We start from the raw sequence: 25,025 nt of genomic DNA on the forward strand, positions 1-25,025 counted from the left end.
CTACAAAGACGTATGTATCCCCACTTCTTTTTGCATTTTTTTCTTCTCTCATACTCCATGTTCTTTAGGGCCTGTTTGGAAAGCCACATTGAGAATTAAATTGAGAGTAATTGCATTGTTTGTCTTGTTTGATTGGCCAGATTTTTGTTTTTAACTATTTTATGTGAATGTACGCTGCACGTTTATCTCAAGCTATTTAATAATTAATACAAAAATTAAATTGCTAATGATCTAAACTTAAATCAAACTATGAAAGAAGTAGACGTTGTTTACTAACTATTCGAGAAATAATTACTTTTAGAATTGAAAACTGACAATCAGATATATATATATATATGTGTGTGTATATATATATATGTGTGTGTATATATATATGTGTGTGTGTGTATCTTTATCTATAATATATTAAAAGTGTGAAAACCCTTAGAAAAGTGATTTGAATTCTTCGCCCTTCATTAAAAACTTTCGTAATAGACAAAATCGTCTTTTCACTTATTTTCTTCAATTAATATATCATTATATTTATAATATTTAAAACTAAGAAGTTCTAAAAATGGTTAGAGAAAAATATATGAAGAATTAATGTTGGTAAGTTTTCTTTTTTCCTTGAGTACATCAAAAAGGAGTCTGAAAAAATATGATACAAAAAAAATTATCATGATTTTCATCAAAACTGAAAAAACATTAATTAATATAAGGAAAAAAAAATATGACTCATGCGTGGGTTTTTTGTTTTCTATTATTTTTTTCACCAAAATTAGATTGCTATAATATTAAAGGAAAAGGAAAGGCTATTAATAAGTTCACTTTATATAAAAAGTCCTAAAAGGTTGGACTTTTTTGGGGTAATTTGATTTAGTTAAAGTTTGAACTTTTTTTGGGTAATTTGATTTAGTTAAAAAAATCATAATATTTAAAACTTCTAAACTAATTAGAATTTACCATATAAAGAAAAATTTCTACAATACTATTAAGTAGCATACCTACTTTTACTGTTCTACTTCTATTTTTCTTTCTTATATTTTGATATTGATTTTATGTTTATATATAGATGGCATGACCATAAACCTAAATTGGCACGCTTACTTTTTTTCATTGCATTAGATCTTAGCCTACGTACTTTTCTTCTTACACAATAAATAAAATTATCTTTATGTTTCTTATCTATTGTAATGTGTAGAGGCTATTTTATCTATGTTTTATAATTATTAATTTTTAATTGATGTGTGAGGTTGAGTTAAGGTAAGTTTTTAAAAATTTCAGTTTGTTCATAAAGTTTACGATAATAAGTTATTATGGTGTATTCTTGAAGATAATTGCTAATTGGTGTGATGTATTTGTATCTATGCTTTATAATTATTAATTGTTAATAGGTAAATTAAGTTGACTTGAGATAAGTTTTCTAGAACTTTAGTCTATTTGTGAAGTTTACAACAGTAAGTAATTATGGTGTATTTTTTGAGATAATTACTAATTGAGACGTTTTCTTTTGTGATTTTTATTTACTAGGCGTTCTACTTCAGCTTTGACAAAGATTTTTATCGGCTCTTTCGTAGCTCTTATATGGAAAGTTTTTCTTGTTCCAGTATGTGATATGCTCTTGCAATTTGAGGATAGGTTATACACAGTAAAATTCAAGAATCGATAGCATATTCTGATGTTGTTTGTTTTACTTATTATTTTTGCTTAAGTATTTTATTTTTATTAGTATTCAAATTCAAATTATTAAAAGTAATAGTAATAGTAAAATTTCTTTGTTACATAGTTCAGAAAGACTTATGTATCTTTAATCACGTTATTAATCGATCAATCAAATAAGTCTAATCCCAAACTATTTACGTCTTCTCTATGCTTCCTCTATGTTTATTCTTCTCTATTCTATTGATTATACGATTTTAATTGCATCATATACTTGATGTTGCTTTTACAATTAAAATTTTGGACTTTGTAATTTCTATAGATTCTAAAGGCGATCAGGGTGGGATTAAAGTTGAATGATTATGGGATGAAGCAAAGACATATTGCTCATGTGTGTTTCCTAGGAGAGTTGTATAACTATGAACTTGTTGATTCCTCTGTGATATTCAGGATCTTCTTTTAATCAATCTTTAGTTTCATATACGTTATTATTTATTTTGAAAAGTCATTTTCTTCTGATTGGAGCCTTATTTCTGATTCTGATTTGTTCTATGTTATAGGTAGCTCCATATAAAAAGATACATCATCTCTGTCCATGCATGGTGGCACCTCTACCATCTTGAACCAATGTTTTTGTGCTCAGAGAAGAAGAGTACAGGCCTGGTCAGTTTGATGGCTATGAATTTGGGTTCCTCCACATTAATGTTTAACATCAAAATCATTTAGATATTTCTTATGATAGCTTCAAATATTGAAAAAAGGTCAATTTTTCAATAACAACCCATGGGGTCACATTGGATGCTCCTAATGAGATGATGCACGTATTTGTAGGATATGAAGGTATGTGTCGGGGTGGTTAGGAGGTTTTCATTTAGGAATATCTATGCATTGGTCGCCTTTTTTAGACTTCACGTTTATATAACAGTCTTTTTAGGAATAATAAAAGTATAAAGAAGAATCGCAGAATGACATTTGATTGTTTTAGCAAGTTCGGTGTAATTTTCTTATGTTGTTTTACATCAACCTGTGAATATGCCTTTCAAGTCTTTGTCTCTTTCCTGTTTTTTATCTCATGTGAGATGATAGTTAAGAAGGCATGCCTTGGAGTAACTGGTAAAGTTACTAAAATGTGACTAGGGGGTCACATGTTCAAGCCTTGAAAACAACCTCTGGTAGAAGTTCAAGGTAAGAGTGCATACAATAGACTCACTATGCACATAGCAGGAGTTTTAGTACACCGAGCTGCCCTTTTTTGAGGTGGATAGTTGTATGTCCAATCTTTGAGTTGCAGGCAATTGATGATGCAGGTCATGATAAAGCAAACGTGTACAAAATGAATGGATTGGAAGTTGTTGATTGTGCTATAGAAAATTGGCTAGTCTTATTTGTGAGGTTGAATCAACTGAGAAATTCAGCTATTATCTTTCACTAGAGACCACTTCACGCTTATAAAGTATGGGGATCACAACTTTGAACCAATGTCATTTGCATTATGAAATTTAAAAGATTTTGTGAGTGCTTTGAGTGGGGAGAATCTTTCCTTGATCCCTTTCTCCTTCCATTCTTCCAGTCTGGTGAAGACATAGATACTGGTACAAGGATTGATGAAGACATAAATAAGAAGCTTTTGTTTTTTGCTGGTGATCCAATTGACAAGTTCAGTAAGTTGTCTTAGCTGATTTCCCGGGAGTGAAGTGATGGGAATCATAAAGTTATATCTTATGCTTTGGTAATGTGAATCTAAAGTTCATACCAAATAAAGCTTTAAATCGGAGATAAAACTTCACAATAAATTAATCTTCTTCTTAGAAAAGTAACTGTAATGTCTTTTAACTTTTTAATAACACAAAGTTTTGCATAATTTATCAATATGATTAGTTACACTACATAGTAAAAGGAATATAGGCTGCTATAATCTTTTTTCTGCTTTAAATCATTTGAATATGTGGATAAATGTTCGTAGATGGATGGAAAGAGTTGAGCAACTACATATAATTTTCTATAGGTACCTTGGATTCTTTGTCAAAAGCTTAGGATATTTTATTAATTAATTATAATTTAATACTAACAATTAAAATTCCTAACTTGAGGTATGAAAACAAAATCTTTATGAAATTATAATATTTAACACTTTTAAATATAATTTCACCTTATAAAAAAAAAATCTATAATACTATTATTATAATGATTCCCATTAATAAATTATTGGTCTTTTCCTTCATGGAAGATTTTTGTAAGGAAAGCAAACTCCAGATGAGTTTGAAATGGAGGATCTTGATGAAATTTATGTATTGTTGTATCAAATTGGAGCCTCAATTGCTAGAGACATTATGGACATAAATTGTGTTTTCAGGTGATAGACTTTAATAAATACAACTTATGCTGCTTTTCGACCCATAGAAGCATATATGAGCTTTGTGATGTTGTCTATACCTGAACATTTGTGATGTTGTCTATACTTGAACAACGTGTATGAAGAAGATTTAAACTAAAAATGTTAAAATCAATTATAATACTATTTTCTTCTAAATTTAATATTAAGCTCCTGATATTCATACATAAGTTCGCATTAAGTATAATCATATGGATTATTCAAAGAGAAAAATTTAACCTTAGCCATAATTATAACAGAATTTAAATAAGCATTATGATAAAAGCTAATGGTGGAGCAACCAAAGAGAAGAATCAGGACTTCTGTTTGGCTTCCTAGGGGGGAAAAGCCTCGTATCTTCAATGTCTGAGAGAATAATGTCACTTGCTTGAGAATTTCTATTCACTATTTCTAGAATTCAATCTTTCTTTTCAACGGTCGAGTAACCATGAGTATTTTATGTGTAGTTACCCTATTCTCTAAAATTGAATGATGGTGTAGTTGCATTCGGTATGAATGTACAACAATTATATAACAACAAATAAGTCAGAGAAATACTATAGGATTTTTTCATTAAATTTGCACCAAGTTGTTTCTCTCAAATATTGCTTCTTCCGTTGCAAATTAAGTGTCATGATATTTATTTACTGTTAATTTGCTGCCATTTTCTTCAATAATTTATATAAAATTATGGCTTCATTACTTGATTAATATCTCTGGCGACTCAAACTAATCACATGAGCAATATATATGTATACATAATATTGAGTTTTTACTTTTTCATTTTAATTGTTATTTGTTTTCTTAAAATATGGTTTGACATAAACTTTTGCAACAAATTCATTGGCTCAACCATTTTTTATGGATATAATAAGGTACATAATTTATTAAGTTATTTAGTGCAATGAATTGTTTGACATACGTAATATTTTTTTGTTCATTTTATATGATCTTTTGTTAGTTAACACAGTATACAACTATAAATAGGGGTCTTCCTTATTTCATAAAAGGAACATAATTATAGAAGCCAGAGGGAGCTCATGCATCAAATGCCACTGATTTCTCTGCAAGCTACAAGTTAAAAAATTCAAGCATCAAAGTTCAAATATAATTTAAGATCAAAATGAAGGTTCAAGATCAAGCTCGAAAATTCTTGAATTCAAATATGAGTCAAGATCAAGCCCTTCAAGATTCAAGATCAAGCTCAAAAGCCTTTGAGTTTATATTTAAATAAACAATATCAAAGAATTCATGGAGATTGTAACACTCAAATATTGAAATTAAATATTACTATTATTGTTATATTTTTCTCTTGACTATTATTTTTTGACCCATATTTTCTATAGTAGGTTTACAAAAATATTCAAGTTTATTTTTCAAACCTTTATAAAATTCAAAATAAGGATATTGGTAAGATTGTAATACTCAAATATTGAAATCAAATATTATTATTAATGTGATATTTTTCTATCTTGACTATTATTTTTTCGACCCGTATTTTACTATCTATAGTAGGCTTCCAATAATATTCAAGTTTATTTTTCAAATAATATTCAAGTTTATTTTTCAATCTTTTATAATATTTAAATTAATAATATTAACGTGACACACATGGAATGCATATACACTAAATTGGTTATATTAAAAGTGTGAAAACCCTTAAAAATGTTGTTTGAACTTTTTACCTTTCATTAAAATATTTTGCAGTAGATAGTCATTTACTATTTTCTCAAATATGAAAGCATGAAAAAAGGTGGTGGAGATGAGAGTAAAGATGGACATGACTATTTCGGTGAACCAATTTCGTTTTATGTCGAGACACTCGACTACGAAAGTCATTCACCTTGTAAGGAGTCGGATGAAACAATATAGGAAGATGAAAAAGTACATGCATATGATGTTCATTGCACTGGAAAATGCTTATGACATAGTCTCTAGGAAGGTTCAATGAAGGTGCTTAGAGGATAATGTTGTACAAGTGTATACATTAAGGTGATCCAGAACGTATATAATGGGGTCATCAAGACCTGAGTAAGAACAGTGGAAGGAGACTTAGAATACTTTCTAAATATGATGGGTTTGCATTAGGGATCAACACTTAGCCCATTTCTATTTTCGTTGGTAATGGATATATTGACGCAATATATCCAAGGAGAAGTGTCATTGTATATGTTATTTACAGATGGCATAGTTTTGATTGACGAGACCTGAGGTGGATTAAACACTAAGTTGGAGGTTTAAAGGTATATAATTTAGGCTGAGTAGATACAAGATAGAATAGTTGGAGTACAAGTTTAGTGACATAATACTTGAAGTTGGTGTAGAAGTGAAGTTTGATACACAATTCATTTAGAATGGAAGAAGTAGTTTCAAATATCTTGGTCTATTATCCAAGGAAATATGTAGATTGATGGTGATGTCACATATCATACAAGTGTAGGATGGATGAAATGAATGCTAGCATCTGAAGACCTATGTGATAATAAGGTGTCATCAAAACTTAAAGTCATGTTCTAAAAATCGATAGTCAAACCGACTATATTGTATGGAATAAAGTGTTGGTCAACCAATAACTCCAACATCTAGAAATTGAAAGTTATGGAGATGATGATGTTAATATAGATGAGTGGATATACTAGGAGAGATAGGATTAGGAATGAAGATATACACGACAAGGTAAAGTGACCTCTATAAAGGACAAGATGCAAGAAATAATGTTGAGATGGTTTAGACATGTACAAATGAGATGCATAGATGCCCATTTGCTAAAGTGTAAGAGATTGACCATATATGTATGACTTTAAAAGGGTTATATGTAGAGTGAAGAAATATTGGTGAGAGGTAATTAGACAGTACATGACACAACTTGAACTTACCGATGACATGAGCTTAGATAGGAAGTTATGTAGGGCACGGATTAGGGTAGGAAGTTAGTTAGATGACTGAGCATTGTCTCGCTTATTATTCTTTACTATTAGTCATACTATGAGTTGTATTTTCTCTTATACTTTCTTGTTCTTTGAGTTTGGTTATTAGTTGTGGCGTTTACCCTTTGATTATCATTGTATCCTTTTACAACCACTATTTAGGATGATTTGGTAGATTGTTTACGCTATTTTTCATGATTGTCTTTATTTTTGTTATTTCTTTCTCTATACTTCTTCGACATATTTTTTATTTGAGCGGAGGATCTATCAAAAATAACTTTTCTATCTCTAAGATAGTGCTAAGATGTTCACTATACCCTCCCAAAGCCCTACTGTATTGTTGTTATTTGTATATGTTATTATACTTCATTAATTTGAATATCAAAACATATATTATCATTATTTTTATTAATAAACGCTTGATACACGTGCAACGCACATACGCTGATCTAGTTATATTAAAAGTGTGAAGGATCTTAAAAATAGTATTTGAATTTTTTGCCCTTCATTAAAAGATTTTGCTATAGATAAAATAGTCTTTGCATAATTTTCCCTAATATATAAGAGTTGAAAATTAATTAAATATATTTATGGTAAAACCTTTTATTATTAGAAGTCATCAGAATTAATGACAACTAATTCTTTTTCATTAGTTTAAGAATTCTAAATCAACTAAATTTGATTTTAAGAAGATTTAAAAAATTTAAGAATAAATATAAAAACGTTAGATAAAATCTCCGCAATGGATAAAATCATTTAATTTCAAATAATTAAATGTTACACGTGCGAGACACGTGCGGCTAAACTAGTATATATATATGTTTGTGTATATATATGTGTGTGTGTGTATATATACATATATATGTGTATATATATGTGTGTGTATATATATATGTACATATATATGTGTGTGTCTGTGTGTATTCCCACCGAGTGGAGTCTGGGAGGGTGAGTGTACACAGTCCATATCACAACCTCAAATGTGAGATAGAGAGGTTGTTTTCAATGGACCCCCGACTCAAAATAAGACAATCTAGATAAGGAAAAGTAAAAGAACAAGATAAAATAGAAATTAACATATCCAATAATACCATAAACAAGATACTCCAAGTAACACACCAAAAGATACAACATCTTAAACTCCGACTAACCTTCTACCCTAATCAGTCTCCTCCACAACTTTCTATCAAAGGTCATGTCTTCGGTAAGTTGGAGCTACTCCATGTCATGTCTAATTGCTTCCCTCCAGTATTTCTTCGGTCTACCTGTACCTCGCCTGAAACCATCCCTAACCAACCTCTCATACCTCTGCACTGGGGCATCTGCGCTCTTTCTCATCACATGACCGAATCATCTCAACCTCGTTTCTCTCATCTTGAATTTCATCGAAGCCACTCTCACCTTATCTCGAATAACCTCATTTTTAATTCTATCTTTTCTAGTATACCCACACATCCATCGAAGAATTCTCATCTCTGCCACCTTCATTTTCTGGATGTGGGTCTACTTAACAGGTCAACACTCCGCCCCATACAACAAGGTGGATCTAACCATCACAACTTTCCTTTAAGCTTGGGAGGTACCTTTTTATCACACAAGATTCCGCCTCCATTTCACACGTGCGCGCGCACACACACACACACATATAGAGAGAGAGAGACGTGATTGATCTATCTCTTGAGAACTCGAGCACATTTCAAACGATGAAACTGTTATTACTCTTAATATTTTTTCAATTCCAGACGTCTACTATTAAATTTCTGAATATTTACTAAAAAACAACACCCAAATTCGACCCTGACAAAATCTCTTATTAAGATAAGAAAAAACTAACACATAAGACCAAGTTAATTTATGGGTTCATCATTCAAATAATAGTTTGCATATCAAAATTCAACACTTAACTATAGGTTTATTTTGAATTCAACAAGTAAGTTTAATTGAAGATTCAACTACAATACTAATGAATAGTATACCAAACTATAGTTAAATAAGATAACGAAAATTGAGTCATATTTAAACAAAGAAAGAAAAATAGAAAGAGATAAACCTTTAAATTTTTCGCTACTTCATTCGGCTGCAACATGCTTATTTCGTCCAATTTTGATTAATCTATCTCTAGAGAACTCGAGCCCATTCCAGACGATGAAACTGTTATTAATCTTAATATTTTTTCAATTCCAAACATCTACTGCTAGATTTCTCAAGATTTTCTAGAAAACAACATCCAAATTCGACCCTGACAAAATTTCTTAGTAAGAGAAGAAAAAACTAGCACACAAGATCAAGTTAATTTATGGGTTCATCATTCAAATAAAAATTTGCATATCAAGATTCGACACTTAACTATAAGTTTATTTCAAATTCAGCAAATAAGTTTAATTGAAGATTCAACTACAATACTAATGAATAGTATACCAAACTATAGTTAAATAACATAACCAAAACTGAGTCACAATTAAACAAAGAAAAAAAAAAGAGATAAACCTTTGAATTTTTTGCTACTTCATTCGGTTGCAACATGCTTATTTCGTCCAATTTTTTGATCCAAAATTTTGAACTAAAAGAGAAACATGAGAAATCATCAAAAAAAGGAGAATTCATTGTCAATTGTTGATTATATATAATTCATATAATCTTTAAAACTATAAACTAAAATAAATAAAAAAACGCATAAGGGATTATAACAAAAGTAAGAAGACGACTTGAATCAAAACTAAAATAAGAAGAAAAGTAGAAGAACAATTGTTTCTTATAAATTGGATAGAAAATATCACTTAAATAGAATTGTTAATTTTTTTTACATAAGATTAAATTCTAATTGATTTACAATTGTTAAATATTATAATTTTTATTTATCATATATTTTAGAACTCCTTTGAACTTTCTCTATTTTCTTTCAACTAGTTTAGGTGTACGCGCCTTGAACATTTACCTCACTTTAATGAGTTCAAATATTACATTAAATAGAATATTTGTTTAAATAATAAAAATGAATATAATAATTAAATTTAATATCTTTTGAGTATGTAAAGATGGAGAATTTATTTATTAAACCTAATCTTTACCAAAAATATTTTTAAAAGTCGATCGACATTCACCTACCATCTGTAAATTGCAACAAAATAATATAATGATAGAGACATCGAACTAATATAATTAAATCTAATCTTTACACATATACATTTTCTCAAAGACGTCTGACACTTATCTACCACATGTAAACAATAGCAAAATAATACGATAATAGAGAAATCAAAATAATACAACTAAACCTAACCTTTACATAAAAAAATTCCTCAAAGCCGACCAACATTTATCTATCACCTGTAAACAAAATAATATGATAAAAAGTGATATCAAAATAATACAATTAAGCTTAAATTTACACAAAAATTTCTCAAAGTCGATCGAGATTCATATGCAAGCTGTAAACTACCACAAAATAATAAATTAATAGAGATATTACGATAATACAATTGAATCTAACCTTTACCTAAGAAAAATTTTCAAAGTCGACCCACATTCATCTAGCATCTGTAAATTAAAATAAAATAATAAGATAATAAAGATATCAAAATAATACAATTAAACCTAATCTTTATATAAGAAATTCTTCAAAGCCAACCGACATTCATCTACGACCTGTAAACTATAAAAAAAATATAATAGTAATCACAAAGCTTCGATTTTGTTCCAACTAATTTTTCTCTAAGCGAAAATTTTGACCCTCAAGAATGATTTTGAATGAAAATAAAGAAGATTATATATATATATATATATATATATTCTATTATGCTGACAAAAACAGTGAAGAAGTTGAGGGTTAGAAAATCAAACATTCATCAATCTAGACATGCAATCAAATCAAGTTAATGAGCATCAATCATATTCTCCCAATAGGCAAACCGATTTGTTCTCTAGTTTAATGTACGTCTCAATATTTATAGAAGTATTTTCTTAATAGAGTCCTATTTTAGGAGTATTTTTCTAATTGAACGGTAGAAAAAAAAATATTAATCAATTCTCTAACCATATATTTTTGGAAGTCTAGTAGAAAGAAAAATATTAATTAATTCTCATGCCATATATTTTAGGAAGTCTAGTTAATATAATAAAAATGATTAAATAATAAATTTTAAAAAATAATGAAAAGACAGTTTTATCTAAAGAAGAGTCTTTTAATGAAGGGTAAAAAGTTCAAATCACTTTTTAAGGGTCTTCACACTTTTAATATATTATAGATATCGATTATAGATATAGATATAGATTAGTTGAAAATTTTCATATAAAAACTTTTAAACATACGCTAGTTTTTCTTTTTCAAAATTTTTAATTTACCTAAAATACTTGAAAGAATTAATTGGTTAGTAATTAATCTATAATCTATAATCTATAATCTATAATCTATCTATAATCTATAATCTATAATCTATAATCTATAATCTATAATCTATAATCTATAATCTATATCTATATCTATAATCTATAATATATTAAAAGTGTGAAGGGCCTTAAAAATATTGTTTGAACTTTTTGCCCTTCATTAAAAATCTTTACTTTAGACAAAATTGTCTTTTCACTACTTTTTTCCTAATATTTAAAAGTTAAAAATTATTTAAAAATAGAAATTTAATTAATTCTCTAATATTTAGGACTCTATGACTTTAAAGATTGCAACCAACTAAATATGGTGTATTAGTATTTTTCCAAAATTAGAATTGTGTAGATCACGATAAAGAAATCCTAATTTGTGTATTACTTCACTAAAGGAATCTTAATCTGCTACGAATTGCAAGTGGTATAGGATTTATTATTAATTTATAAGTGATTTATAATTTTTTTTCTTTCGAAAGCATATGTACAATGCTTCTAATGATACGTGAGGTTTTACCTCTTTAGTATATGTTATGTCATTTTTTTCCCTATGTTGACATGTTTTGTATTTATTTTAATTATTTATTTTCTAATAACATGATTATGATTTATGTTGGAACGCATTCATGACATAGTTCATGAAATCTGGCTTTTCTATCTTTGCATGATAGAATTCTTATGTATTCCTATTTTTGTGCCTATCAAATTTATTGATTTTTTAATTTTATTTTTGTAGCATCTGGTCATCTCAAATAACTACTATTTTTGGGTAAGTTTGTTAATTTATTTTTCAATTTGATTATTATTGTTTGAATTTTTTGCTTTTCATTAAAAGCTTTGCTTTAGACAAAATTATAGTTTTACTATTTTTTCCTAATATTTAAGATTTGCAAATTAATTAAATATATTTATGATAAAACCTTTCCATATAGAAGAATGACAACTAATACTTTTTTTTTATTGATTTAAGAATTTTAAATCAACTAAATCTGATTTTAAAATAAATATAAATGCGTTAGAATAATTTTTTTTTTTAAGAAGTATTAAATTTTTAAAAGTTGTAAGTACGTAATAAAAATATAATCAATGATTTTGTAAAGATTTGAGTTTAAAAATAAGAGAAGATTTTAAATATAAGAAAAAAGAAAAATAACCGTACCACAAATATGGTTTAAATCAATGTGTCTCTCTTCGCCCACTTGAAACTTCTGATGATAAAATATATGTGTTTACACTAAAATATATGTTTATATTTACATTATTATATTAAAGTATGAAGGATCTTTGAAAAGTGTTTGAACTTTTTACATTCATTAAAAATCTTAGCAATAGATAAAATTATTTAATTTTAAATAATTAAATATTACACGTGCCAGACACATGCGATTAAACTAGTAATATATTAAAAGTGTGAAGACCCTTAGAAAGTGATTTGAACTTTTTATCCTACATTAAAAGACTCCCCTTTAGGCAAAACTGTCTTTTCACTATTTATTAAATTTATTATTTAATTATTTTTATTATATTAACTAGACTCCTAAAATATATGAAAGGAGAATTAATTAATATTTTTCTTTGTACTGATTAATTAGAAAGATACTCCTAAAATAGAAAATAAGTTGTTTTTTCAAATATAGAAACCAAGTCTTTTTTTTCATATAGAAAAGGTTTGTTGCAAATTTTTATGCCTATTTTGGTGGGAATATTTTTTGGATGGTGAAACATAGTCTTTTTTATATGGAAAAGGTATCCTGCCAATTTTTATGCCTATTTCCGTTGGAAAATTGCTTTTGAATGTTGAACTAATATTTAATTTTTGTATTTAATCTATACTCTATATCTATAATCTATATTTATAATCTTTATCTATAATCTAAAATCTATATCTATAATATATTAAAAGTGTGAAGATCCTTAGAAAAGTGATTTGAACTTTTTGTCCTTCATTAAAAGTCTTTCCTTTAGATAAAATTGTCTTTTCACTATTTTCTTCAATTTTAATTATTTTTATTATATTAACTAGACTCCTAAAATATATGGGACTCTTAAAATATATGGAAGAAGAATCAATTAATATTTTTCTTTGTACTGTTCAATTAGAGAAATACTCCTAAAATAGGACTCTATTAAGAAAATACTTCTATAAATATTGAGATGCACGTTAAACTGGAGAAGAAACTGGTTTACTTATTGTGAAAATATAATTGATGCTCATCTAACTTGATTCGGTTGCATGTATAGATTGATGGATGCTTAATTTTCTAACCTAACTTCTTTACTATTTTATCAATATAATATAATTCAACATGTGCATGCGTGTGTATATATATATATATCTTCTTTGTTTTCATTCAAGGTATTCTTTAGTGTCAAAAGTTTCGCCCAGATAAGAATTTTTTTCATCAAAATTGAAGCTTTGTGATCACTATTGTATTATTTTGTTGTAGTTTACAGGTCGTAGATGAATGTCAGTCAGCTTTGAGGAATTTTTTAGGTAAATGTTAGGTTTAATTGTATTATTTTAATATCTCTGTTTTGAGGATTCTTTTTGTGTAAAGATAAAGTTTAGTTGTATTATTTTGATATCTCTATTGTCTTATTATTTTGTCATAATTTACAGATGGTAAATGAGTGTCAAATCATTTTGAGGAAATTTTGTGTAAAAGTTAGATTTAATTATATTATTTTTATGTCTCTATCATCGTATTGTTTTGTTGCAATTTACAGGTGGTAAATGAATGTCGATCGGCTTTGAATTTTTTTTTGGGTAAAGGTTAGGTTTAATTAAATAAATTCTTCAAAAGATGTTGAATTTAATTATTGTGTTCATCTTTATTATTTAAACAAATATCCTATTTAGTGTAACGTTTAAACCCAATAAAGTGAGGTACATGCGTAAAGCGCGTATACGTAAACTAGTATTACAAATACGTGAAAAGACAACTTTGTCTATTAGAGAGTCTTTTAATGAAAGGTAAACAGTTTAAATAAAGTTTCTAAGGTCCTTCACATTTTTAATACAATATAGATTAAAGTTGGGCTTAGGGCCCATTTATTAAAAAACAAAAGCTGATCTTTACAAGACCGGGCCCAAAAGTGACCCGGTCCAAATGATAACAAATAAAATCAAAGATCATTTACCAGATTAGGAAGGTTGGACACGTAATGAATCTTTTAGAGATATCGACCAACGATGTTGCTATGGTAGAGACCAACGATGCTACTATCGTAGAAGTGTCGCCTTATGATTTTTAGTACAAGTCGACCATTCATCTTCTTCAGTCGACCACCGATGATGTTGTGGTGATGTCACCTTGTGATTTTCTGTACAAATCGACCACTCATTTTCTCTAGTCTACCAATAATGATGTTGTTGCTATGGTGGTGGTGTCGCCTCGTGAACTCCATTACTGAGCTCGAAATTTCCAAATCTTTAAGAGCTAAGTGTTTCTTTTTTTCATTTAGATTCATAGTTGACACTGCCATTACGAATTGACAAAGCTCTTACTAGATCTTGTTGCAGAAGCTTCTTATGTTACTTCGAGTCTGGATATCACATTTTTTCCCATTTACAAATGGCTAAAAGGTAGCTACTCTGTTTTAAGGAATCGGTCTTATATGTGCAAACTAACCTTGAGATTTAAGTAGCTTTGGATCAATTACACTTCAAGTCACCTAAAATCTCTCACCCAGTGTTATGTAATCGATTCTAAAAGAATTTAATTTCCAATACTTAACGGTATGTTAGTTTTGTAAGAATCAGATCCGATTATCTCTAGCAATTATAACTTACTAGTTTGTAGTTTTTCTTATTCTTTTGCAAAGGAATGAACCTCTTAGAGATTAATACCACCTTTACATTAGTGTAAGCAATTCTACATAATGTAGCGAACTTACAATTCCACTATTGTCCTGTTCATGTGGTACCTGCATTTCTGTATAAGCTTTGTGATGTATTTGAACCTCCCATGTATGTTTGCCTTGATGACCTTGGGAGTATTTTGTGAGACCTTAGATACTTTGACTTAATTTGGTGCTAGCTGGTTCATCTTGGTTCATCTTTCTTATTCTTAGATTTGGTAGCTGCTGTTTATCTTGAATTAAAATTGCTTTTGCTCTCTTGGGCAATTCCATTAATGTGTTAAAGCTGGTTGTACCTACAAAACTAAAACACCAGTTAGCTAAAAAAATCTGCCAAGGAGTTTTCTTCCCTGTATATGTGTTGTACTCTGATTAAACCAAACTCCTTAAGATCCCTTATTCTTCTGATAATTTCCTGTATACTCCAAGGGATTTCCCATTCACCTTCCACATTTGATGTTCTACACCATAGCTGCAGCCTTTTTTCATGGCTAATACTTCTGCATAAATGCCAGTATTCTCCTGTAGCTATTTACAAAATGCATAAACCATCTCACTATCTTCATTTCTAATACAATATACAATTGGACTTGCGCCAGGATTCCCTTTTGAAGTGCCATCAGAATTGTATTTGTACCATCCTTGTGCAGGTTTACTCCATTTGATTACCTCTATTTTCACTTTTATTCAGTAATTCTACAAAAATTCAGTCAATAAAGGCCACCTCTTAGGAACCTCCTTTAGCCATGGATATCTTACAAGGGTCAAATGATGTAAATTATCATTAATCTAAAAAATGACCCTATGCATTGACATGGAACCCCCATGACTTATTTTATTTTGCCTTTTTCGTAGCTGCCAACATATGAAACTTGGAATAGCCTGAGCAATTGGCTTAATTCTCTCCCTAAAACCTATACTCCACCACTTTGACAAAGCTTGATGGCATTGTATAAATGGTCCTTCCACCTCTAAACTCACTGCATAGTAGTCCTACACCATAGTTGCAAAATTGCTGGAAATAAACAAGTGATGAACAATTTCTAAATGTGGTATTATACAACACTTATATCTAGAAACCAAGTTGATACCACATTTTTGCAATATGTCATCAACAGGAAGTTTAAAATTCCATAGCATCCAGAGGAAAAAAGTATCTTTTCTGGAACCCATTTACTCCATATGAACTTCCACTGACCCTCTACATCCTTTCTATATCTAACCAACTAATAAGCACTAGACACTGAAAACTTCCCATTAGTTGTTGGCAACCACCAGGGCAAGTCCCATGGTGATGCATTCTGATTGATAATTATGTTGTCCATAATGTGTTGAGTGATATCAGAAGGTAACACACTCTCCAGTTTCTGACTGTTCCATTTGTCCTCTGTCATCAGCTTTTCAATGTCACCTTTTTCATTGATAGGAAAATCAACATAAACCACATAATACGAAGCACCCAGTCTTGACCAGTTATCAAACCATATATTAGATGAACCCATAGTTGGTTCCCGCCAGATTTCTTGCTCAATTGCATCCCTTGCCTCTAGCATTTTCTTTCATATTTGAGAGCCATCCTTCCACTGGACTACTGTTGGGATAAGTTTCTTACAATACTTATTCCGAATATAGTCAGTCCACAAGGACCTGGTGGTTCTAAATATCCACCATAGTTTAGCAAACATAACCTTAGATATGTCAAAAAGGTTTCTAAAGCCCACACCTCCCTCTTCCCTTGGGAAACACATCTTCTCCCATGACAACCAATGTTTACTCTTATCTTCCTCTTTAGTGCTCCATAAGAATCTGTTAAAAATCTTATGAAGTTCATATAATAAACTTAGGAGGCACCACAACTGATAATAAATACAAAGGCATGCTCTGTAGTATACTAGTAGTTAAAAAAGATTTTCCCCCATAAGAAAGTAATTTACCTTTCTAGTTTTGAAGTTTACTTTTCACCTTCTTGATGAGTACATTATAGTACTCTTTTATTTTTCTAGCATGGGTAATAGGGTACCCCAGATACTGGAAAGGAAACTGTTCACGAGAAAAATCTGTTATCTCTTTCACTTCATTTATCAAAGATACTACCATTTTTCATACATGTAAAAAGAACTTCTACCTTTATTTATAAGCTGCCCAGATATTTCCTGATACTCTGTGAAAACCTTTATTACTAATTGCATTGATGATTTATCTGCTGAGGTAAAGATTATTGTATCATCTGCATATGCAAGATGGTTTAGGTTCCTACTCTATTTAGGCAAACCATATCCTTTTATATGTTCCATTTTCAAACAGAGCATTTAGAGAACTTGACAACACTTCAGCAATTAAAATAAATAAAGTAGGCGATAGAGGATCACCTTGTTTTAAGCCTCTAGTAGAATGAAAAAAAACCATGTGACAGCCTATTAATGATGATTAGAGTACCAGTTGTTTGCCACTAACCTCCAAATCATATCTATGAAGGCTTCTATAAATCCCATTTTCCTCATAAACTTAGTCAAATATAGCCAAGAAACCCTGTTATATGCCTTAGACATATCCAGTTTCAAAACTACATTAGCTGGTTTACCTCTTTGCCTGATGTCAGATACTATCTCCTAAGCCAAAAGAATGTTATCAATAATGCTCTTTCCCTTAACAAACACTGACTAATTACTGGATATTAGTTTTGGAAGTAACCTTTCCAATCTATCATGAATCACCCTAGAAATAATCTTATTAATAAAATTGCTAAGGCTGATAGGTCTGAGGTATACAAATCCCATCCACTCCTTCTTAGGTATGAAAACCGACTTTGTATAAGTAATACTTTTAGGGAGTGTATTACCTTCACAAAAACTTTCTACAATCTTCAAAACCTCTTCTCCTATAATGTCCCAACATTGTTGATAAAACAAACCTGTGAAGTCATCTGGACCTGAAGTACTACTTTCATTCAGAGAGAAAACTGCTAGTCCAACTTGTTCCATGGTTGGGAATGCATTCAGTATCATATTATCTTCCCCGGTCACTATTTCTGGAATATAATTCAGCAACCCAAAATTAGCCCCTTTTTCCTTCTGAGTAAATTGATCCTGAAAACATTTAATTGCTTCATCAGTAATCAAATTGCTATATTTTACCCAGTCACCATCATCTTTTTGAATCTTATTGAGTTGTAATCTCTTTCTTCTTCCTTTCACCAGGATATGAAAGAATCTTATATTTTTATCCCCCTTTTTAAACAAGGTTTATGCCAGCTTTTTATCTCCAGACCTGTTCTTCAAGGTGAAGATACCTTTTAAAATCTGCTTGAGCCTATTGTAACACACTTTTGTTTTGTTGAGCTGGTTGTTCCTCAAAAAGCTTTTTTTTAATCTGCATAATTTCTTCTCTAATAGCTAACTACTAAAAAATATCACCAAACATGTCTGTGCTCCATTTGCTCAGTGTTTTTTTAACATTCTCTAGCTTATGTTTGAATAACCAAAATAAAACACCTCAGATTTTGGCCCTTGAAAATTTTTTGAGCTCTCAACTCACTGCCTTGATTATGACTTGCCCATACGAGTTATATGGTGTCTTGAAGGATCAGGTGGCCCTAGTCGTAAGGTGTCCAGTGGATGGTGTTTGGGTTTCTGCCATGGTTACGACTTGGGGATACAAGTCGTAAGGACTGGTGATGACTCGTTAGGATGAGCTATAACCAAATCTGTAAGTTTGTGGCTTGACTATGCTCTGAGTACGAGTGACTCACTAAGAGCCTGGGGATATGTTACGAGTCATGTGGTGAAATCTTAGGTTTTCCAGTGTCTAATCCATTTGAATTATGTGTTTCCTACGACTGAACCTTACGAGTCGTAGGGTCTGGTTACGAGTTGGGTGGTTGAGTTGTAAGGTTGACAGTGTATGGGGGTCTTGGTCACTGCTTTGGTTATGACTCATGGTCACGAGTCGTAAGGAGTGGTTACTAGTCAATGGTTGACTTGTAGCCAAGGGCGACACTTTTTTGGCTTTTAAGTTAAGGGCATTCTAGACATTTTAAACTTTAACCCCTTGGACCCCACAACTTAAAACCTTCCTTGGGACTTCATTATCCCCAATAAAACACTCCTAAAATTCTATCTCAAACTCTTTGTTCAAGCTAAGGCTAGGATTTCAAAGAAAGTGATCATCTAGCGTTCTAAGGACATATTCCAAATTTCTTGGTATTTCAGGCATATTACTTTTCCCTCATTGTTATTTTATTAAAAACACATATTTTAATGTATGGATTTCATGGTATTATTATGGTTTTAAAATAAAGGTTGAGGGTTTTGAATGCTTATTGTTGAATAATGTTTTCCATGTTTAATTATGGTTTTCTATGTTTTAAATATGATTTTGAACCTATGGGTGCATGGGTATGGTGGTTGAACTTGAGAATGGTAATTTTCTCTAAACTTGTGGCTTTTGAAGTGGTTATGATCCCAACTCTGTATTGTAAAATTGGTTTATAGTTATGAGAAAGGTGGGAGTTTGAATTAAGGGTACGATGGAATCCCTAAGGTGTATGGTTTGATTTATTACTTGAATTAATGGATTGCATAAATGAAAAAATAGTTAATGATGGTTTTGAAAACCTTGTGGGGTACATGGGAATTCCCTAAGTGATTTTAATAATAGAGTCTGCAGGGTACATGGGAATACCCTAAGTCTTGGCTTAATGACATTGCTTGCAAGCTACAGTCAGTATGACGATACCACATAATAATGCCTTAATAATTGACTCCTGGTATTGGTGGTTTGTTATGTGTTAAATGTTTTAATTGGGCAATAATGGGGATTATGATAGCTAGCCGTGAAGGTACAAATCTGATGGACGGACATTGAAAACTCATATTTGCCGACATGAGGGGTGGTCTTGATGACCTTGAGCTTGTGGGGTACAAAAGAGTCCCCCAATCCTATACATGTATATATGTATCATGGAGGGTGAACGGTATAAGGAAATCTCCGGCCATCTATGGTATCTCCGATTCGTACGGCTACATGCGTTGGGGCCCGTTCAGGGGATAATACTAGACCCATGTAGCCCATGGGTGGACTTATGACGATAAAGCTACACAATCTAGGTTAAGGTTTTAAAATACATGCTAAACCTTGTTCCCTATTACAATATGGTATATATATGTATGTATTTGCATATGGTTATTGTATTGGTTTGATTTGATTTTGGATTAATGGCATTACTTTATCATCATCTATTAGTTACATGCTAGCGTTCACCTTGCTAACTGTTTTCGAGTGTTGTATCCCCACGCGATACAGGAACCGACCATACTGCCACTCCTCTTACTCAGTGACTCAGTGATTCGGGGACAACTTTTAAGTCAAACTGAGAGCTTTCATACTCTGAAAGGCCCATTTAATGCGATGGATTTCCTTACGTCCTTATTATTTCTTTTGGTTTTGTTTTGGCTATGGTCGGGGGCATGTCCCGACTGGATATTCTTTGATTTTTATTAGAGGCTTTATTGGACTACTATGGGCATGGGTGGTGTCGGTATTAGTGTTAGCATTGGTATTGGGATTGGTATTGGATGGTTAATTGGTTGTGGATTTTGGTTTGGATTGTAGACTTGTTATCATGTCTTCAAATTAATACTATTTTATCTTGTTATATGTTTGGAAATCATCCGACATGGGGTAAAGGATGGTCAATGGTTTGGGTATTAGAGGCGGTCTTCGATCCTGGTTGGACTTGAGATACCCGACATGGACAAACCCTGATTTGGATCATATCAGATTGGTATCAGATCGTAGGTTTATGTCAATTGGGTGTCTACAAAGCCGTGTCGAATAAAGTCTCTTTTAAGGGTGTGTAGCGCACCATACTCATAAGGGAGAGGCTTTTTCTTTCTTGAGTTCTATTTTTGGGCTATAGAGTCTATGGTCTTGGATCTCTCTAATTCCTATTTGTTCGCCTTTCAGATCTTACCTCCGAGAAGATCTGATATTCGTGGGAACCCTTCTGTCCTAACTGAGGATAATAGAAATAGAGCTCATCCTACCCAGAGGTTCAGACTAGGTCTAGGGCCACTGTATCTGATGGTCCTAATGGAGCTCCATCGGTTCTTCTATCCTTCCTTAGGCACCTCAAGCTGACGTGTTTAATGCCTAATTTTGCCAGTCGATCCATTTGCTCACTTTGTTGGTCGCCTCTCAGACTGAGCGTGTGGATTCTGTTGCTCCATCATCTGGGGCCACTAGAGTTGTCCAATTTATGAGGTTAAATCCTCCTGTGTTTACTGGTGCGAAAGTTGAGGAGGATCTTCAAGGCTTCATAGATGAAATGAAAAAGATTTTCTGGGTGATACATGCTACTGAGGTGGAAGGTGTAGAGTTTACAACCTACCAGTTGAAGGATGTAGCTCATTAGTGGTATGAAGAGTGAGAGCAGCTCAGAGGTGTAGATATAGAGTCCGCCTTGTGGAATGACTTTTCTAGAGTTTTTCTTGATCTCTTTTTTCCTCAAGAACTGAGGGAGGTGAAGGCAGAAGTGTTTGTTAACCTGAAGCAAGTCAAGATATCAGTCAAGTAATATGCCTTGAAGTTTCACTAGTTATCTTGGTATGCTCCAAAGTTAGTATCTAGTATGAGAGCTAAAATGAGGAAGTTTACTTCTGGGTTATCCTGAGACTTGATTTTGGAGAGTAGCTGCCTTGTTGAACAAAAACATGGATATTTTTAGACTGGTTGTGTATATGCAATAAGTAGAGGAAGAGAAGAGGAAGCAGGTTGAAATTGGAGAAAGGCAGAGCAAGAAATTTTGACATTCAGATCAAGGAGGAAGTCAACAGTAGAGCGATAGGGATGGTGAAAAGTGGCCCAAAAAGAAGTGGAAAATTATGGGTCCTATTCAACGGCTAGTGCTCCCAACCCAAACCGAAAGCCATTTGATGACAGGCATTTTAGGGTGGTGATGGTTCTAGGGCACTGGGTGCCAATCTCAGGCTAGTGAGGCCCAATTAGCTCCTTCCTACAGATTTTGTGGTCGATTGCATCGGGGTTTTTGTGATGCCGGAAGGAAAAAGTGCTTTAACTGTGGTCATCGAGGGCATATGCTTAGATACTATCCCATTGGTAAGGTTGGTTTTGGGGCAAACAAGGTTTTGGTTGACTCATTATCAACCCCAGCACCAAAGGGTATCTGGCTTTGGCACTAGCCAAAATCGACTCTATGCTCTCACTACTCATCAGGAGTTCGAGGCATCACCTGATGTCGTTACTGTTATGTTGAAACTCTTTTCCTGTGATGTGTACTATTTAATTAACCCTGGGTCTACTCTTTCTTATGTGACTCAATTTGTGGTTGTGCATTTTGGTTTTGATCCCGAGTGTATTTTGGACCCCTTTTCTATTTCTACCCCAATGGGTGCCTCTGTGGTTGCTAGGAGAGTCTATAGGGGTTGCGTGGTGTCTGTGGGTGGTCGGGAGACTTTGGTGGATTTGTTTGAATTAGATATGGTTGATTTTGATATCATACTGGGGATGAATTGGTTGCACTCGTGCTATGCCTCTTTAGATTGTCGAACCCGTAACGTTATTTTTAAATTCCCTAATGAATCAGTCATTGAGTGGGAAGTTATTTATCTAGTGCCTAAAGGGAGGTTCATATCATATCTTAGAGTCGGAAGTTATTTCCAAGGGGTGTCTTTATCATTTGGTCTGGGTTAAAGATTCTAACTCGGAGGGTCTTTCCTTACATTCCGTCCCATTGGTAAATGAATTTCCTGAAGTCTTCCCTGATGACCTTCCTAGTGTCCCTTCCAATAGGGAGATTGATTTTAGGATTGATCTTGTTTCGGATACTCATCCTATCTCTATTCCTCCGTACAGAATGGATCCAGCTGAGTTAAAGGAGCTTAAGGAGCAATTAAAGGATCTTTTTGACTAAGGTTTCATCCGTCCTAATGTATCCCTGCGGGGTGTACCGGTGTTGTTCATGCGTAAGAAAGATGGTTTCCTTCGTATGTACATTGATTATCGACAATTGAATAAGGTGATGGTAAAGAATAAGTACCATCTTCCAAGGATAAATGATTTGTTTGATCCGCTTCAGGGTGCTGAGTTTTTCTCCAATATTAATCTTTGATTCGGGTATCATTAGTTAAAGATAGAGACAGATATCCCTAAGATTGTCTTTCATACCCGATATAGGCATTTTGAGTTATTGGTTATGTCGTTTGGGTTGACTAATGCCCCGCTATTTTTCATAGACTTGATGAACTGAGTCTTTCATCAATTTCTGGATTTGTTTGTTATTGCATTCATAGATGATATTCTGGTGTACTCTAAGAGTGGGGTGGATTATGTCGATTACCTTCGTATTGTATTGCAGACCCTGAAAAAGCAATAATTGTATGCTAAATTTTCAAAATGTGAATTCTGGTTGAATGCTGTCACTTTTCTGGGTCATGTCATATCTAGTGAAAGGATCATGGTGGATCCGCAGAAGGTTGCAATGATTAAGAAGTGGCCTAGACCCACGACTCCAACTGACATTCGGAGTTTCGTAGTTTAGCCGTTAGTACAGGAGATTTGTGGAAAGTTTCTCTTCCATAGCTGCCCCATTGACTAAGTTGTCTCAGAAGAAGGTAAAGTTCTTATGGTCCGATGCTTGTGAGGGTAGTTTTGAGAAGCTAAGGGATAAGATGACTTCGGCTCCGGTCTTGACTTTACCTAAAGGCACTGATGGATTTGTGGGCCTATTGTAATACATCCTGTGTGGGCTTGGTTGTGTTTTGATATAATATGGCAAGGTGGTAGCTTATGTTTCTAGGTAGTTGAAAGTGCATAAGAAGAATATCCGACTCATGACTTGGAATTCTTAGACGTGGTGTTCACATTGAAAATATGGCATCACTATTTGTATGGAGTGCATGTGGAGGTCTTTTCTGATCATAAAAGTTTGCAGTATATGTTCACTAAGAAAAAGCTAAATCTCAGGCAAGGGAGGTGGCTTGATCTACTCAAGGATTATGACATGAGTCTCACTACCATCCAGGTAAAGCTAACGTGGTTGTTGATACTTTTAACAGGTTATCCATGGGGAGTCTAACTCATGTAGATGAGTATAAGTGGGAATTGGTGAAAGACATTCACCATTTGGCTAACATTGGAGTTCATCTCTTGGACTCGGAAGATGCTAGTGTGTTTCTTCAAGAGGTAGCAAACTAATCTCTTGGTGCAGAGGTGAAAGAGAAGGAAATGTTAGTTCCTATCTTAATGCAAATGCATTAAAGGGTGATGTAGGTGGGCAGAAAGTGATGGCCTTTGAGATCAGTGGTGATGGTACCTTGCGGTACCACGGGAGATTGTGCGTTCCTGACATAGATGGGTTGTGGGAGAGAATATTAGTCGAGGCTCAGGAGTCGCGCTATGCCATTCATCCTGGTTTGATGAATATGTCTCATGATCTTAGGGAAATCTATTAGTGGAATAATATGAAGTGAGATGTGGCCAGTTTTATGGCTAAATACATGCTGTGTCAATAGGTAAAGGTTGAGCATTTGTGGCCCGAAGGGTTGTATCAAGTAATTGAGTTGCCTGTGTGAAAGTGTGAAATGATTAATATAGATTTCGTTACCGGTCTTCCTCGGTATAGGATCAGGCTGATTCGATTTGGGTCATCATGGATAGGATGACTAAGTCTGCTTTACTTTTTTCCAGTGAGGACAAATTTTTCGGCGGAGGATTATGCCAAATTATTTATGAAGAAATTGTGAAGTTGCGTGGGGCGCCTGTCTCTATCATGTCCGATCATGGTGCTCTGTTCTCATCACACTTTTAGTAGTCCTTTCAGAAAGATTTGGGGA

The 25,025-nt window shown here is 32.4% G+C and overlaps 1 long non-coding RNA gene across 1 annotated transcript; it reads left to right on the forward strand.

Annotated features, from left to right (window-relative positions):
* Positions 1-14,414: 14,414 nt before the first annotated feature.
* LOC124885601 lies at positions 14,415-23,571 on the forward strand. The gene is made up of 2 exons (XR_007042862.1): positions 14,415-14,899; positions 20,476-23,571. It is a non-coding gene; the product is annotated as an uncharacterized LOC124885601 (long non-coding RNA).
* The last annotated feature ends 1,454 nt before the right edge of the window (positions 23,572-25,025 follow it).

This window comes from Capsicum annuum, chromosome 7 (genome assembly GCF_002878395.1).
Source record: "Capsicum annuum cultivar UCD-10X-F1 chromosome 7, UCD10Xv1.1, whole genome shotgun sequence".
Taxonomy (NCBI): Eukaryota; Viridiplantae; Streptophyta; class Magnoliopsida; order Solanales; family Solanaceae; genus Capsicum; species Capsicum annuum.